The 17,765-nt window shown below is 41.9% G+C and overlaps 1 long non-coding RNA gene across 1 annotated transcript; it reads left to right on the top strand.

Annotated features, from left to right (window-relative positions):
- The first annotated feature begins 813 nt into the window (after nucleotides 1-813).
- Nucleotides 814-11,850, top strand: LOC109173605. The gene is made up of 3 exons (XR_002052931.1): nucleotides 814-863; nucleotides 996-998; nucleotides 11,839-11,850. It is a non-coding gene; the product is annotated as an uncharacterized LOC109173605 (long non-coding RNA).
- The last annotated feature ends 5,915 nt before the right edge of the window (nucleotides 11,851-17,765 follow it).

The raw sequence follows: 17,765 nt of genomic DNA, 5'->3' as shown, positions 1-17,765 counted from the left end.
GGACAACCTTTCTTCAACGTGTAAGTGATCCGTTGTTTGATATGTTTTCTGAATACAAATCTGCAAAGGCAATTTGGGATTTAATGATTGAGAAATATGGGGCTGATGATGTGGGGGGACACAAATATGCTGTGGGTCATTGGTTACACTTTAAAATGGTGGAAACCAAACCTGTAATCGAACAGGTCCACGAGTTTGAAAATTTAGTCGGTGACATGAAAACAGAAGGTGGGATAGTTAATGAAGTAGTCCTGTGTGACTCCTTGATTGACAAACTGCCCGACTCCTGGGTGGACTTTAAGAATAAAATGAAACATGATCGAAGGAGCTACACACTGCAACAGCTAATCAATAGCATAAATATCAAGGAGGAAAACCGCCTGGTTCAAAGGTCTGTTTCTCTTACTAACGTTGCTAAAGCTAATATTGTTGAAACTAACTTTGGCTTTGAGAAACCAAAACCTGGTGACAATTCTAGAAACCAAAAGAAAAATAATAAGAACAATAACTCCACTCGCGGCAAGGGTGGAAAAATTCAGAAAAAAGGGAACAATAGTGGTGAATGCTATGTGTGTGGAAAACGAGGCCACCATGCTGCCCAATGCTATAAACGCTATGGGTCTACGAGTCAGAAACCAAACAATGAGAAGCCGAAGAACCAAGTTAATCTGGCGGAGAACACAATAGACGCTGATTTGGTAGCTGCAGTAGTAACTGAAGCCAACATTGTGGAAAATCCAGACGAATGGGTTGTGGACACTGGAGCCTCACGACATTTCTGCAACAACAAAGCTTCATTCAAAACCTTTGAGCCTATCACTGGTGGAGAACAAGTCTTCATGGGAAACTCCAGCGTTTCCGAGGTAAGTGGTAGAGGAAAAGTAGAATTACTGCTTTGTTCTGGAAAACATTTACTGTTGCAAAATGTGCTTTATGTCCCTTCCCTTCGAAGAAATCTGATTTCCGGAGGCCTTCTTAATAAGGCTGGAATTAAGATGGTTTTTGAGTCTGACCGTCTGGTTTTTGAGTCTGACCGTCTGGATATTTCAGTGGAGGTCTTTTTGTACTAGATGTCTCTATAGTTAACAATAACTTTGATGTATCTGGCTCTTCTCTGAATGCTCGTGATAATAAGAATGTTTCCTTTGCTTATACTGCTGTATCAGTTAATGTTTGGCATGCTAGATTAGGACATGTTGGTGCAAAATGTTTAAATAGATTGAAAAACGTGAATATGCTACCAAACATGTCTAATGATACATGTGAACAATGTGAAACATGCGCTGAGGCAAAATTTGCTAGAGCATCCTTTTTAACTGTAAAGCATCGTTCTTCATCACTGTTAGAATTGGTTCACACTGATTTAGCATATTTTAAAACCACTGAAAGTCGAGGTGGTAAGCGATACTATATAACTTTTATCGATGACTTTTCTCGTTATACAAAATTATATTTGTTGAGAACAAAAAGTGAAGCCGAACAAAAATTTGTTGCTTTTAAAAATGAAGTAGAAAATCAGTTGGAAAAAAGGATCAAAAGGCTTAGATCCGATAGAGGAGGAGAATATGAATCAACCTTTTTGAAAGATATGTGTGAATCTTCTGGCATTGTACACGAAGTAACTGCACCCTACACACCCCAACAAAACGGCATAGCAGAAAGAAAGAATAGAACTCTCAAAGAGATGATCAACGCCATGCTAATCAGTTCAGGTGCCTCTGATTCATTGTGGGGAGAAGCTGTTCTAACAGCTAACCACATTCTAAATCGAGTCTTACACAAAGGGTTTGAAAAAACCCCTTATGAACTGTGGAAAGGGCATGCGCCAAATCTTAAATACTTTAAAGTATGGGGTTGCTTGGCAAAGGTGGGACTTCCGTCCTTTAAAAGGCCCAACTTGGGACCTAAAACCTTAGATGCCGTTTTTATTGGATATGCTGAAAATAGCGCAGCTTACAGGTTTATGTGTTTAGAAAACCGTACAATATGTGAATCTAGAGATGCAGTTTTCTTTGAACATGTGTTTCCCTTGAAGGGTGCTCTTGAACTAGATACGAATAAAGTTCAACATAATATATCTTTTCCTGATTTCTCATGTAATTCAGAAGAGCCTAGAAGAAGTAAAAGGCCCAGAACTGAGAAAAACTTTGGCTCTGACTTCATAACGTATATGACTGAATTGAAAGATCCAAATGAACTGTGTGATCGTTTTATATGTCAACTTGTGTTAGAAGAAAAACCAAAATCCATTCAAGAAGCCATGCAATCTGTAGACGCCACTCTATGGAGAGAAGCAGTCAAATGTGAGTTAGACTCTATACAGTCTAATCATATGTGGGAAATCATGGATTTGCCCAAGGGTTGTAAACCCATAGGCTGTAAATGGATTTTCAAGAGGAAATTGAGACCAGATGGTTCAATTGAAAGATTTAAAGCCAGGCTGGTAGCCAAAGGTTTCACACAGAAATTCGGTGAGGATTACTTCTATACCTATTCACCAGTAACAAAGATAACTACTATATGTATTCTATTTGCTTTAGCATCTTTACACAGGTTGATAGTACATCAGATGGATGTAAAAACAACCTTTCTAAATGGTGAACTAGAAGATGCGATATACATGGAACAACCCCCCGGATGTGTTGATCCAGGCCAAGAAGGGAAGGTATGCAGACTTAAAAGATCTCTTTATGGCTTGAAACAAGCCCCTAAGCAGTGGTATGAAAAGTTTCACAAAACTTTGCTAGAGCTAGGTTATACCACTAACCGCTCAGATGCCTGCTTATACACAAAAGAGGTAGAGTCTAGCATCGTAATAATCTGTCTCTATGTAGATGACATGCTTATCTTTAGCTCAAGTATAGGAGCTATAAAAGAGACTAAAAGAACTCTATGTGACAAGTTTGATATGAAGGATCTAGGGGAGGCTGATGTAATACTCGGGATAAAGGTTACAAAAACTAAGAGAGGTTACCTTTTATCCCAAAGTCATTACACGGAGAAACTCATGAAGAGGTTTGAGAGTTATGAAGTAACTCCAGCTAAAACCCCCTATGATCCCAGCGTCAAATTATCAAAGAACATAGAGGCCAGTGTGTCTCAAGAAGAATATGCAAAGATAATTGGGAGTCTAATGTTCTTGATGAACTATACTAGACTAGATCTTGCATTTGCTGTGAATAAACTCAGTCGGTATACTCACAACCCTGGTATCTCACATTGGGATGCACTGAGAAGGGTACTTCGGTATCTAAGAGGCACAATAGACTGGGGCCTTAACTATAAGGGACACCCAGCTGTGCTCGAGGGGTTCTGTGATGCAAATTGGGTAAACGACGCTGATGATGTAAGCTCAACTAGTGGATACGTATTCACTATGTGTGGAGCCGCGATATCATGGAAATCGACCAAACAATCCTGCATAGCCAGATCAACTATGGAATCAGAGTTCATAGCACTAGATCTAGCAAGTCAGGAAGCCGAATGGCTGAGAAATCTTTTGGCAGACGTGCCATTGTGGGGGTGCCCAGCACCTGTTGTTCCCATACATTGTGATTCCCAGACTGCCATTTGTGTTGCGCAAAACAGTGTCTACAATGGGAAACGTAGACACATAAGAGTCAGACATGAGTCTGTTCGGCAGTCAATACTAAATGGGGTAATCACAATGGTCTTTGTGAGATCTGAAAGGAATATTGCTGATCCTTTCACAAAGGGCCTAAACAGAAAAACCGTCCTTGATACATCAAGGGAAATGGGTTTGGGACCCACAGATACTCTATAGCCAGTCATGGTGGTCTGCGTTGAGGTAGACTTGACAGAGTTGAAGGTCTATCCTAGAATAGACCTAACATGGGATATCTCCGGGTCAAGAGTGTGACCTCACATATATCAAGGCAACCAAAGCAAATTAAGTGCATTAAATTCAAACTTTGTCTATTCGATGAGTTCAAGATCAAATTCACTCACGTTTAGAGAAGTACTTAATGTCACTATATGACAGTTCAAGTTTTATACACTGGCATGAAAATTTGTTTTGATCGTTGTCAGGCAATGACAGCATCAGCCTAAATCCCTTTAATGGTGGGGGATTGTTGGGAGCATTTAAAGGGAAAGGCTTCCTTTTGCCTATCCATGTTGTCCCACATTGGAAGTTTAGCCTCTTATTTCCTTGCTTATATACTCCAAGGCTTTTCATCTACTTTGAAGTGTTATGAGAAGGGAAAAGGGGTAGACCACGCGCGCGCCGCGGCCGCGGCCCGCCCGGCTCGGCTCGTCACGACGCGCGGTGTGGTGGGGTCAACATTTTGCTCTAAATCTCTTTTTTCTTACCCTATTTTCGTGGATCTTGTAATGACCTTGTCTGCACCACTCCATGAAGGAGTGTGCAGAGTTAGTCTCCTACATGTTTCTAGCGCTACAAACTAGGGTAATGGGAGGTGGTATGATGCTACATTTATGCTGCTTTGTAGTATAAATATATGAGGTTAGCAGGTTAGAAAATCGCAACATAGAGAGCAACACTGCATTCGAAAATACTGCTGTTTCGAAAATACTTCTGCTACTTCGAAACTGCTTCTGTTCGATTTTCCTGCTATTGCATAATAGGAATTGCCCGTGTCCGTTCTGTTTTGCCGGTCGAAAGCATACGACTCAATCCCTGGTCGTGAATGTTTTTAAGGTAGTGTATTATACACGATACAGAACTTTCGTCTTTGTCCTTTCTTTCACTAACCTTACGTCCACAGAGAGGGAAAAAACCCAAACAAGAAATTGTTCGCAGTGGAGAGGGAATATTTCTGCATCAACATAAATATTCTAGAGACCTGCTAAATAGGTTTGGCATGTATGATTGCAAACCGATATCAGTGCCAATGGAATTGAATGCGAAGCTCTGCGCACATGAAGGGAAAATTTTGGAGGATGCCACGGTGTACATGCAGTTAGTGGGTAGTATGATTTATCTTACCTTACCAAGTCCTGACTTGTCCTTTGCAGTTGGCGTAATGAGTCGATACATGAAAAGTCCGAAGAAACCTCATTTGGAAGCTGCTCGGAAATCTTAAGATATGTTAAGGGCACTCTTGGTTAGGGTGTTATGTACAAGAAAAGTGGAGGTAACACCCTAGCTGGCTACTGTGATGCAGATTATGCAGGAGATTGTGAAACTCGGCGTTCAACAACTGGCTATGTGTTTATGCTTGGGTGTAGAGCGGTTTCGTGGTGTAGCAAAAGACAACCAACGGTGTCTTTGTCGACAACAGCAGCAGAGTACCGAGCAGCAGCGATGGCGATGCAAGAGATCACTTGGTTGGTCCAGTTGCTAAGAGATTTGCATCAATCAACTGAGTATTCAATTCCCTTGTACTGTGACAACTTTTCAGCAGTATGTTTGGCAGAAAATCCAGTGTTTCATGCTAGAAGTAAGCATATTGAAGTGCACTACCATTTTATCAGGGAGAAAGTTCTCAAGGGAGAAATACAAATGATCCATGTTAGAACTGATGAACAAGTTGCTGATATGTTTACAAAAACTTTGAGCTGTAGCAAGCTTGATTACTTTGGCAAGAAACTTGGTATTACAAGGAATAAGGTAGTTGGTGTTGAAGGGGAGTGTTAAACATTACAACACCAATAATTTGCTTAGACCGATTCTGACGTTACGTGGAGCTAATTTCGGATCATGCAGTAGTGGATATAGATCGTGCAGTAGTCCCTTGAGTTGTGGTTCATTTTTATTTTCTTTCAGTTAGTTTCTGTAGCCTATATATAGGCCAACTTTCAATAGTATTTATTGTCTGAGATATAATACATTTCATCTTCTTCCTTTCAACTCATGTGAGTGCTTTAGCTTTTGTTCTACCATTCCACTTCTTTATTCTACAAATGCAACATCTAACGACAAAAGCAATATTGTGGCATCATAGCGCATGGATAGAAGTTTGTGTCAAAGATATGCAATTTACAACGGGAATTAGTGAATTCAAGATCGAAAATGATTTATACCCGGAAGACATTGTCCTATTTCGACATATTGGATTCTTCATTTTCGAATGTTATTTTTTTAGCATAGACTCTTATAGTCCAAAGAGAGAATTTAATCAATTTGGTGACATGAGAAATACTTGGCAGTTTGATCCAGGTAACATTACATTTACACTGCATAAGGTTAACTGTATATTTGACTTCTAACATACTAATTCATTTATATATTATAGCGTACATCACTGTGCCAGCAAGGTCTGCGATTGAACCAACATATGAGTTTCTTCAACTAGAGAGATGTAGATCTTTATATCACAATTTCGGTATGCTCTTCGCGGTAAGGAAAAATTAAGCATTCAACTAACCATTAAATACATGCCATTACTTACGAATCTCCTCTTACATAAATATAGCGTGACCAATTGAGTGAATTTCTCTGCGACTCCATCGAAGTGGATGAACCTTTAATTTTCATGGTTGGAGATAGGAAACTAGAACTCTATTTCGACTACACATTAATATTCTATGACGAACAGTGGGAGCAAATATACGATCAGTTTCAGTTTGATGGATGTGACCGTGTGGTATTCTTCAATGTCGCGCAACACGTTATACTAATGCTACCAATTGCTATCTCCTGTAACATCGAGAAAATTTATCCGTGGTCCGTCAACTACCATATTTTGGAGAATGAATACGGCGAAATCCACCAGTTATCGACGTCATTGAGATGATTTTGCATTTTGAAAGTTCAATTTCTGTAATGCTTTAAATATTTGTTACGTTCATTTTGATTTCCGTAGTAAAAGGTTGTATTTTTAGTCACGTCTAATATGAGCCCTCAATATTATTTACTATCACCTATAATTAAAAAAAATTGTTCATATTTTGTTAAAAAAAAATTTGCAAAATAAAAAAAAATCAGAAGTTGTATTTAAAACAAAATTTTTTCTTTACTGTTAAAATAAATTATTTTCGAATATAAAATTTCGATTTCTTTTTATTTTAGGAACATTATTCGATACATTTAATGGAATTTATTATAGAAAATATGATATTATAATTTAAAAAGCGAACAACACCTTAACAAAACTAAAATTTTATTAGCAACATATTACACCATAGTTTTTTTTTTTTTTTTTTTTTTTTTTTTTTTTTTTTTTTTTTTTTTGAATACTACTGACTCTATTACAAATTTATAACATATATTCTAATCATATGAACAACAACTACAATTGGAACATCGATTCTGTTGCTGTTGGCAGAAATCACATAAGATGCACATCTTTGTCTTTTACGATCCCTTTAGGCATCAACAATCTTCACGGGAAGAAACACAAAGTCCGTAGGATCAGTCTTTCTGCTACTCCGAGCCAAGAGGACCCATTGCCTCTTGTAACCATGAAGATAAAATTTATATATATATATATATATATATATATATATATATATATATATATATATATATATATATATATATATATATATATATATTAATACTTGTTGAGCCTTTGATGGTGATCCTAGACACTTCCTCAAGGAGTCAAAGAACCACAAGGAGAATGATGGTGGAGGAGAGGAGTGTCCAACCCAACCAATAGGCCCAGATAGTATCAAATTTTCAATTAAAATCCACAACATATTTTTATTAAGAATAAAAATATGTCGCGAGAATTAATTGTAAATTGTTTGCTAATCGCGAGAATTAATTGTAAGTTAATCAAAAACACTAACTCCGCATAATTTGTATCTGCAAATCAAACAAAAAATTTTTTAATTACAGCCCGACACAAATAAATTCTGTATAAAAAAATATTTTTGCAAATAAAGATATACACATTAACGGAATACTATATATACATACATAAATTTACAACATATACATATATACAGAGTATATAATACGCTTACTTTTTCTTTTTGTTTCTCCGAAAAGTTGAAAATCTTCGCCACATCCTTTTAGTACCGTATTTGTGCATTACGACTGTGAACATTAAAAATGATAATATTATACACGTTTGTGTTTTGTGTTCATAGTAAGCCATTTACATGCAAGAGTACACTTTATTTATAGCCATGAAGTCCTCATTAACATTACTTGTGCTGAGCAACTCCGGTTGAGAACTCCAAAATGGCATATAGGGCCCCATGTGGGCTGTCAGACGAGACATCATATCTCGCCTAACAGCCCACATGCTAGCTGGCGGAACTGCGCCTCATCGGGCAGTGTACCGAGGCAAGAAGTCTCGGCTGACTGCCCCATGTGGGCTGTCAGTCGAGACATCTTGTCTCGCCTGACAGCTCCGCCTGCTAGCTGTCGGAGCTGCATCATCGGGCAGTGTACCAAGAAAAGAAGTCTCGGCTGACTACCCCATGTGGGCTGTCAGCCGAGACCTCTTGTCTCGGCGTCTCCGCGTACTCACCCAATGTTGTGAGCACGCGGAGCGGTCCACACGGAGCTGTCAGCCGAGACAAGATGTCTCGGTTGATTGCCCCATGTGGGCTGTTAGCCGAGACCTCTTGTCTCAGCTGACAACTCCGCGTGCTCACCCAATTTTGTGAGCACGCGGACCGGTCCACACGGGGTAGTGCACCAAGACATGACGTCTCGGCTGACTGCCCCATGTGGGCTGTCAGCCGAGACCTCTTGTCTCGGCTGACACCGCCGTGGTCACCCATCTAAGATGGGTGACCAGGCGGTGCTATCCACAACGGTCAGTCAACCGATGCAAGTCTCAGCTGACTGACCCATGTGGCCTGTCAGCTACGCGTGCTCCCCAAACAGGGGCTGAGAGCACGCAAATGGCTACAATGGCCGTTGAAATACCACGTGTAGATATATTATGTTATTTCTATCTACACACTAAAATTACTTCTAATATATGAACTATCATACTTTAAATACTCGGGTCAGGTCAGATATCACATGGTTTGTGCAATTAATAATTAAATTTTTTGAATGAATTATACAACCTTCAGTATAAATATGTCCATTTACCTACATGAGTCTAACTGAGCTTATTATATCCCTTCCTTCATCATAATTCCCTACAACTTTCTTTCTTCACATCTTCTACAATTTTTACATTTTCATTATGATTCCGTTGTTGTAACTTTGGTTTTTTATTTGTTGTTTTAGGTTATCTAAAATTTCAAAGTTTTTTTCACCAAATGTTGTGCTCATTGCAATGATATTAACTTTCAATTAATTCTTGCGATTCTATTCTCAATCCAAGAGATAGAAATACTGAAATACCACGAACGGCATTTAGCGGTTGTTTTGGAGACAGGTACACTAGCAGTGTACTCGGAACGACCACGGTTGGAGTCCAAATCAGACTACTCTTGGTGGTGTGTCCTCGGGTTGCACCTATGGGCTGGGTTGCACCCATCATGTTCATTGTTTTTCCTAAGGAAGTGCAAATGGAAAGACTATGCATAAGGACAAACTGGCAGCCCAAATATATGGCAATTAACGGTGTACACCTTTTAATCTTGAGTTTTTGTTCCATATCGGGTTTTCCTGATACCTGAGCTCGAACTCGAAGTCTAGAGGTGCACCGTTTAAATTCCTTAGTTATTAATGTCAAATATTTTTTTCCCATTGATAGCTTATCCTTAAAATATGATGTATCGTGTATTTTGTAAATTTCGGAAATGTAAAGTACAATATCATATAAAAAAAATATATAATTATAAAGCATTTACTTCTAATATTTTGTACTACATGAATTATTTACTCACACTCAATACTGTTGAAATATCAAAATATCATACACAAAGATGCATATCCAAATTCGATGTACATTGAGAAATATAACTCGTAAATAAATATTGTGTTATCATTACGATTAAATAATAAAATCTACAACTAACAACATTCAAATTCCTATTTTCTTATGAATCGTCTTCACAGATAAAATTTCACAATGTTTACTTAATTACACATTGGTCTACTCTACTCAAGTTCAAAAACAGTATGAATATGTAGGTGTAGACTTTCGGATACTTACACGCGCATTTGAGTAGCAAAACATTTGAATAATATTGTAAATGCCCGGCCCGCCGAGGACAAATTCGCGTTTGGGAAATGCATTTCGAAAAACGCATTTCCCAAACGTGTTTTTGTCGCCGGCTAATCGCCGGACGACCGGCGATGTTCAAATACCATAGATATGATATACGAAAGCCGCATTTCTCAAATGCGACTATGTGTATACTGTAACACCCCATGTTACAGCCCATGAACCAATTAACTATTTACCCGGGAAAAAAGAAATAAACCTCATTAACTAATTAATTAAGAAAGGCCCACCATAGTCCATAGGCCCACATCCCTATAACAACCCCTTATTCCTATAGGGAATAGAACTAGCCCTAATTAGGACTCTTAGGTATATAAATAGGGGACATAGGAGGCACTTAGAACCCTCACCACAATAATCTCTCACCACACAAGAAGTTCCAAGAATCCCCCTAGGAGAAATCAAGAAAGAAGGAATCTTATAGAAAGACCCTTCATAGCCAAGGAAATTAATTAAGGCTAAGAGGTAACCCATGTCTCAACAAAACCTATTTTCCTTGCTATAATTATCTTCTTTGGCCTCCTCTCTATGGTTGTGTCGTGATGAATCGTTTATGATATTGATGATATGATCTTAATAATTGGTGAGATGATTTTATGTGTGATCTTGATGATCTTGATGATGATAAGAGGTTCTTGATGATTATGTGATGTTCTTGATGAATCTTGACGTTTCTTGATATTAAAGAGAAGAACTATGATTCTGATGATTTAAATGTGATTAGAGCCCTAGGTCAAATTGGGGATTTCGTATTGTGTTATTCTTGATATAATTGGGTGGGATTTCGCATGTTCGGGTGTTGGTTTCATTTAGAAATCATGATAGGGTGTGCTATATGATTCTTGCTTTAATTGTCTACGTGGTGTTGTCAATTACGTTTGAAAGTGTCTAAGCATGGTTTCGGGTTCTACAATGGATCCCGGGAGGTTTATTTTGATAAAGAGTCAGTGGGGGGTAGGTGGGGGTAGGGGGACCCGCCACCTACCCGCTGCCCGGAAAAGACGCCGCCGGCAGCGGGCAGGCGACTGCCCGCCGGGCACCCGTTGCCCGGAGGCTTGTCGCCGACGGGTGGTCCTCCACCCACCGGCTACCCTCTGGAATTTGCCCACCTTGGGTCTTCGGCTTCCCGTTTGATGTTTCCCCGACCCTCGTGGTGTCCCAACGGACTCCGTTTATTGTGCCTAAGTCTAGTTTGATGTTCCGGGTACCATTCGTAGGATAAAAGAGTCTTATATATCGCATGCTAGTTGAATTAGTATCCCGTTGGCCTAGGTAAAGTAAGTATGAACCCCTTAGGATTATTCCTAATATGTGGATGACCACGCATAGGTTTCATTATACGTCTTCTCCCCTTTCCCAATGTGTTAATGTGGGTTGCATGTGCTTGCTATGTGTTATGTGTGAATGATACCCCAATTTGGTTGCGATCAAATTGGTTATTCCTGAGCTGCGGTTCAGAAGCTGGCCGCGGTCAGAACTACACTCTTGGGCTGCGGTCCACCGTTTGGTTGCGATCAAACGTTTTACATGAGCTGCGGTTCATATTCCTGGCTGCGGTTAGATGATCACTCTTGGGCTGCGGTTCACTGTTTGGTTGCAATCAAACATTATGATGAGCTGCGGTTCATCGGTCGGTTGCGATCGACCCCTTCGTATTGTGATACGAGGCAGGGTGCTGCGGGGCCGTGTCAGAGCTATATGCGCTGACCCTCATGTATGGGCATGCGATTGGTCCTGTGGCGCCACCAAAGTGTGCTTGTGTGATGAGATACGAATTGAATAATTATGTGAATGGGATGAAGTGAATCTGTAACCACAGGATCTATGGTAGTATCTTTATATGCTTGGTTATAACTGTTGAACGTGTTTATCCCTATCTGTCGAGTCTATTCCTGGTTTCAAAACTAGTATCTCTTAAGTATATATCTTCCTGCTTCGAAATGATTTTCGTATATCTATATATATATATATATATATATATATATATATATATATATATATATATATATATATATATATATATATATATCTATAATGTATTTCAACGCGGGTTGAAGTGGGTTACCAGCATCTCTCGCTGAACAGATATATTTGGCTTTCAGGCACAAACGAGTAGACACTGGAGCGCGCTAAAGATCTGGGGCGTAGAGTATATAGTTTCCCTTTCGGCCTGCGTGTCATGCTTATGTATCGACATTATTGAGGATATTAGTTAGTTAGCCTGTGCAGCTGTGTAACACCCCAGATTTTCAAGACTTTTTAAAACTTATAATAAAGGTAGAATCTTATTAAATCCCAAGATATAAATACAAGCGTACGGGGTGCTATGCCACACCTGGGCTAGAGAACCCAAGTGCACAGGCTAACTAACTAATATCCTCAAAGCGTAATTACGTAAACGTAGCACGCAGGCCAAAAAGAAAAACTATCTACTTCTATACTCCAAGTTCTAGCGCGCTCTAGTGACTTAATCTTCTGTGCCTGAAAGCCAAATATATCTGTTCAGCGAGAGATGCTGGTAACCCACTCCAACGCGTTGAAATACAATACATATAGAGATATATATAGATATACGAAAACCGTTTTGAGCATGAAGATATATCCTACGAACTCTAGCTTTAAAACCGGGAATGACTCGACAGATAAGGCCAAACACAATCAACAGTTATAACAAGCATATGCAGTTCACAACAGATAAGGCAGATAAGGCAAGGCATAAACAATAATCATAACCCAACAATCCCCAACATAAATCCCATAGTCACATTCCCTAAGACACTCATAATCACAACTCATCCATATCACAACACATAGCACACTTTGTTGGCGCCACAGGACCAATCGCATGCCCATACATGAGGGTCAGCGCATATAGCTCTGACACGGCCCCGCAGCACCCTGCCCCGTATCGCAACACGGAGGGGTCGATCGCAACCGACCGATGAACCGCAGCTCATCATAGTTTGATCGCAGCCAAACAGTGGACCGCAGCCCAAGAGAATGTCATCTGACCGCAGCCAGGAAAGGATGAACCGCAGCTCATATAGTAACGTTTGATCGCAACCAAACGGTGGACCGCAGCCCAAGAGTATCAATCTGACCGCAGCCAGCTTCTGAACCGCAGCTCAGGATAACCAATCCGATCGCAACCGAATTGGGGTAACACACACACATAATACATAGCAAGCACATGCAACCCACATTACACATTGGGAAGGGGGATAAAACGTATAACAAAACCTATGCGTGATCCATCACATACTAAGAATAGTCCTAAGGGGTTCATACTCCTTCCACCTAGGTCAACGGGATAGCAATTCAACTAGCATGCAATATAATAGACTCATAAACCTACGAACAGTACCCGAAATATCAAACTAGACATAGGCACGATAAACGGAGTCCGTTGGGACACCACGGGGAACAGGGGAACATCAAACGGGGAAGCCGGGGTCCCGAATTGGGGGAATTTCCAGCGGGTAGCCGATGGGTGGGGGGCCACCCGCCGGCTGCCCGCCGGTAATACTGTTCCGGGCAGCGGGTCGCCGGCGGGCAGTTGCCCGCCCGCCGGCTGCCCGCTGCCGGAAACACCCTTCTTGGCCGTGGGTAGGTGGCGGGTCCCCTACCCCCCACTGACTCTTTTCACACAAATTACGCCCCGGGAACCGTTGTGGAACCCGAAACCATGCTTAGACACTTTACAACGCAATTAACGACAACACGTAGACAATTAACGGGTCAAATATGAGAAACGAACGGCACATAACCTATCATGATTTTCTAAACATAATCAACACCCAAACATGCAATTTCCCCACCCGATAATCCAAGAATAATATCATACGATACAACCTAGGGTTCTAATCACTTTTATATCAACAAGAATACGATTCGTCTTCTAATTGCAAGATTCGGTAAGAATAACACATAAGCATCAAGAGCATCACACAATTATCAAGAACAACACATAATCATCAAGAACTCCATATAATCATCAAGAACACCATAATTAACAAGCATCTCCCAATATCAAGATTATCAAGATCCCTCATGGGATCATCACATCAAGCATCAATAATAATCATCAGATCTCGCCATTCACAATAATATGGGGGAAACCCTAAGGGGGAATCATAGCTATGAAAATAGGTTTTGTTGAGACATGGGTTACCTCTTAGCCTTAATTAATTCCTTGGCTATGAAGGATCTTTCTTTAAGCTTTCTTGATTTCTTGATTTCTCCTAGGGGAATTCTTGGAGCTCTTTGGGTGTTGAGAGATTATTGTGGTGGGGATTCTAGATGCCTTCTAAGTTCCCTATTTATATGCTATGGGGTCTAATTCTCCTAGGATTAGGTATTGGGCTTAGAGATGGGGGGCCCATGGACCATGGTGGGCTTAATGCTAATTAATCATTGTGATTTATTTCTTTTCTTTTTGGGTAGATGGTTAATTAATTAATTGGTTTTAGGACTCGTAACACGGGGCGTTACACTTTCCCCCCTTAACAGGAAGCTTCGTCCCCGAAGCTTGGCCCTTGGTGAAAGGTTTTTCCCTTAGTTACCTGGTGTGAAAAGCTCGGGATACCGCTCCTTCATTGCGTCCTTAAGTTCCCATGTTGCTTCCTCGGTCCCGTGGTTGGTCCAGAGGACTTTTACCATTTCTATGGCTCGGTTCCGGGTGTTTCTCGTCTTGGTGTCCAGGATTCTTACGGGTTTCTCTTCGTATATCAGTGACTCGTCGAGGTCTACGACCTCGGATTGGAGTACGTTGCTTGTATATATATATATTGTATTTCACGCGTTGGAGTGGGTTACCAGCATCTCTCGCTGAACAGATATATTTGGCTTTCAGGCATGGACGAGTAGACCACTGGAGCGCGCTAAAAGTTGGGGGCGTAGATTGGATAGTTCTTCCCTTTCGGCCTGCGTGCCATAATTTGCATTGATACTAATTGAGATTGTTAGAATCTAGCCCGTGCACCTGAGTTCTCTAACTCAGGTGTGGCATAACACCCCGTATTCTTATAAACGTATTTTAGATTTATGATCATTTACCTTCATTATATCGTCTTTAAAAGTTTTCAAATTTCGGGGTGTTACAGTTGGTATCAGAGCCTAAGTCTGACCCTAGGATAAGACTATTAAGACCAGACCTTAGGACGTAGACTTGAACTCTAGGAACATAGGACTCGGGAATCTTAGGACGTGCGGTGAGATTGTGAAACCTACACATAACCCCCTACACTTTATCCCTCCCTCATCTAAAGAAAACTTTCCCCCGCTTATCACATCATAAGAAGAGCACCGAACCCTAATTTAACATTCTTATGAAACGTTGACCCAGAAAGACGATACCATGGCACCGAACAGAAGACAGTCAAGGACTCCAGAACCCGCCACATATGACCACTTGACCCAGACCCTACAACAACTAACACAAGTCGCACAGGCGCTAAGTGACGTAGCCCTTCGCAACAACAGACCCCCACCACCTCCATCAAACGCGAACTCGGACATCGCCCGACAAGTTTCAAATCACCGACCCCCCACGTTCTCAGGGGAAGAGGACCCCACGATCCTAGAAGAATGGATCCGGACCCTTGAAAAAATTCTAGGGGTAGTAGAATGTCCGGAAGAACGTCGCGTAGAAATAGCCTCGTTCTACTTCGGACACGAGGCCGATCTCTGGTGGATCCACGAGGGGCCCGCTTACCGACAAGAACCGGGGTTCGGCTGGGAAAGCCTCAAGGCACGACTACGAGAACGGTTCTATCCAACACACGTAAAGGCATCCATGTACGAAGAGTTTCTCCATCTGAAACAAGGGACGGCCACCGTCATGGAGTACCATAAACGATTTCTCGAACTAGCACGCTTCGCACCAGAACTAGTCCCCGCCGAGGTGACCAAAATAGAAAGATTCGTATCGGGCCTCAACTTCGAAGCCCGAAAGGCACTAGTGGTGAGCAGACCTCGGACCCTCAATGAGGCTTACTCCAGTGCCGCAAATCTCTATCGAATCCAACTACTCCAACGTGGGGTTCAGGAACAAATACAAAAGAGAAACACCGGAGGTGGAGCACCACCTATAAAAAGGACAAGAAACGACACCGGCACAAGACCGAGCAATCTGACCAATCAAAGGCCGCCCATGGGGAACAATGAAGCTAATACAAGAAGCTTCCCTTGCCCGAAATGCAACAAAAGCCATAGAGGCAAGGATTGCATGGGCAACCCCTGGCGATGCTTCAACTGCGGAGGAGAAGGGCACAAGGCCTTCCAATGCACTCAGCCCCAAAGACCGCGCCCCACCACCATGGGTCAACACGGGGGTATCGGCCACCAAGAAAACTACGGCGCTCCTGGGAAAATATTTGTTATGAGCCGCACTCAAGCCGACCTCGGGAACGAGGATGACCTCGAAGAGGGAAACCAACCCAGGAAAGCGAGGACCATGCAAACCCCACAGAAGAAAATCAAGAGGACGAATTCTGTTTAGGATAAGCCGTCAAACCCCTTGTAAACACCCCCTTTCGTAGAACCGCTTACTTAGCTTAGTTATTTCGGAATTATTATAAATAAAGACTTTGATCGAATTTCGATTTCACTTACGGGGGTAAAAACATAACTTATACCAACAACCCAAACCTTCCCCCACTAAAGGACAAAAGAAGGAAAATGATAAAAACCACACCATCAAGAAATACCTAATGTTACCAATGGGGATTGAACTCTAGACCTCCCACTTATAAGACTAAGTTCTTAACCACTAGGCTATGAGTGTTTCTTGAAACCTTAAGGGAACACTCCCTTGTTAAACCCCTCCAAATCCATAAAACCCACAAAACCCCCAAATCAAAAACCCTTCTTCTATAGAAACACCATCAACCACTCAACGCCACCGCCAGCCGAACGCCGCCACCGTCCGACCGCCTCCCGCCAGCCCTGCGCCGCCGCGCCGCCGCCCAGCCGACCGCCACACGTCGCCCGGAGGCCACCCAGCTGCAACCCGCTGCCACCACTGCCCAAATGCCACCACCACGCCATCACCCCCTCGCCGCGCCAACACCGGAACCCCACCTCGCCGCCGCCTCCCTCGCAAACGGAGAAAACCGCACCGCCGAGGGATTCGCCGGAAAAACGCGCCGGAGCTCCGACCGTCTCGCCGGAAAATCACCAGAAAGTTCGCCGGATATTCTCGCCACCAAGGAAAGCTTCACGATGCCGAAAAAGCCCCTTGGAACCCGTACCCAGGAATGGAACAACGCCGATTACACCGTGATCGGAGGTAAAGCCCTTGAACCCGACCAATTTTCTCCGGAATTGGTTGATATGCTTAAACACCAAGGGCTTTTAGATACATATCTCACCATCAAGGGGGATACGTACCCCGAATTGGTGAAAGAATTCTATCAACACCTCGTAGCTACCAAACGGGGTGACAAAACAGAAATCACCACCAAGGTCCGTGGCAAGGAAATTGTGTTTTCCGAAGGCCGTTTGGCCAAGCTCTTAAAGTTGACCACCACGGGTGTGTCTAACTACGACCGAAAGGGGTGGATTGATACCCAAAACACGGGGTACAAGGACTACCTCGGGTACCTACTCGGGAAGGAGGACGGGTTCACCTAGGCCACATGACCAAACCGGAAGTGGCTATCGGCGAATCAAAAGATATTAGTTATGATTGTAACC

The sequence above is a fragment of the Ipomoea nil genome, unplaced genomic scaffold (genome assembly GCF_001879475.1).
Source record: "Ipomoea nil cultivar Tokyo-kokei standard unplaced genomic scaffold, Asagao_1.1 scaffold0482, whole genome shotgun sequence".
NCBI lineage: Eukaryota > Viridiplantae > Streptophyta > Magnoliopsida > Solanales > Convolvulaceae > Ipomoea > Ipomoea nil.
This window is presented reverse-complemented; position numbering and strand designations above follow the sequence as displayed.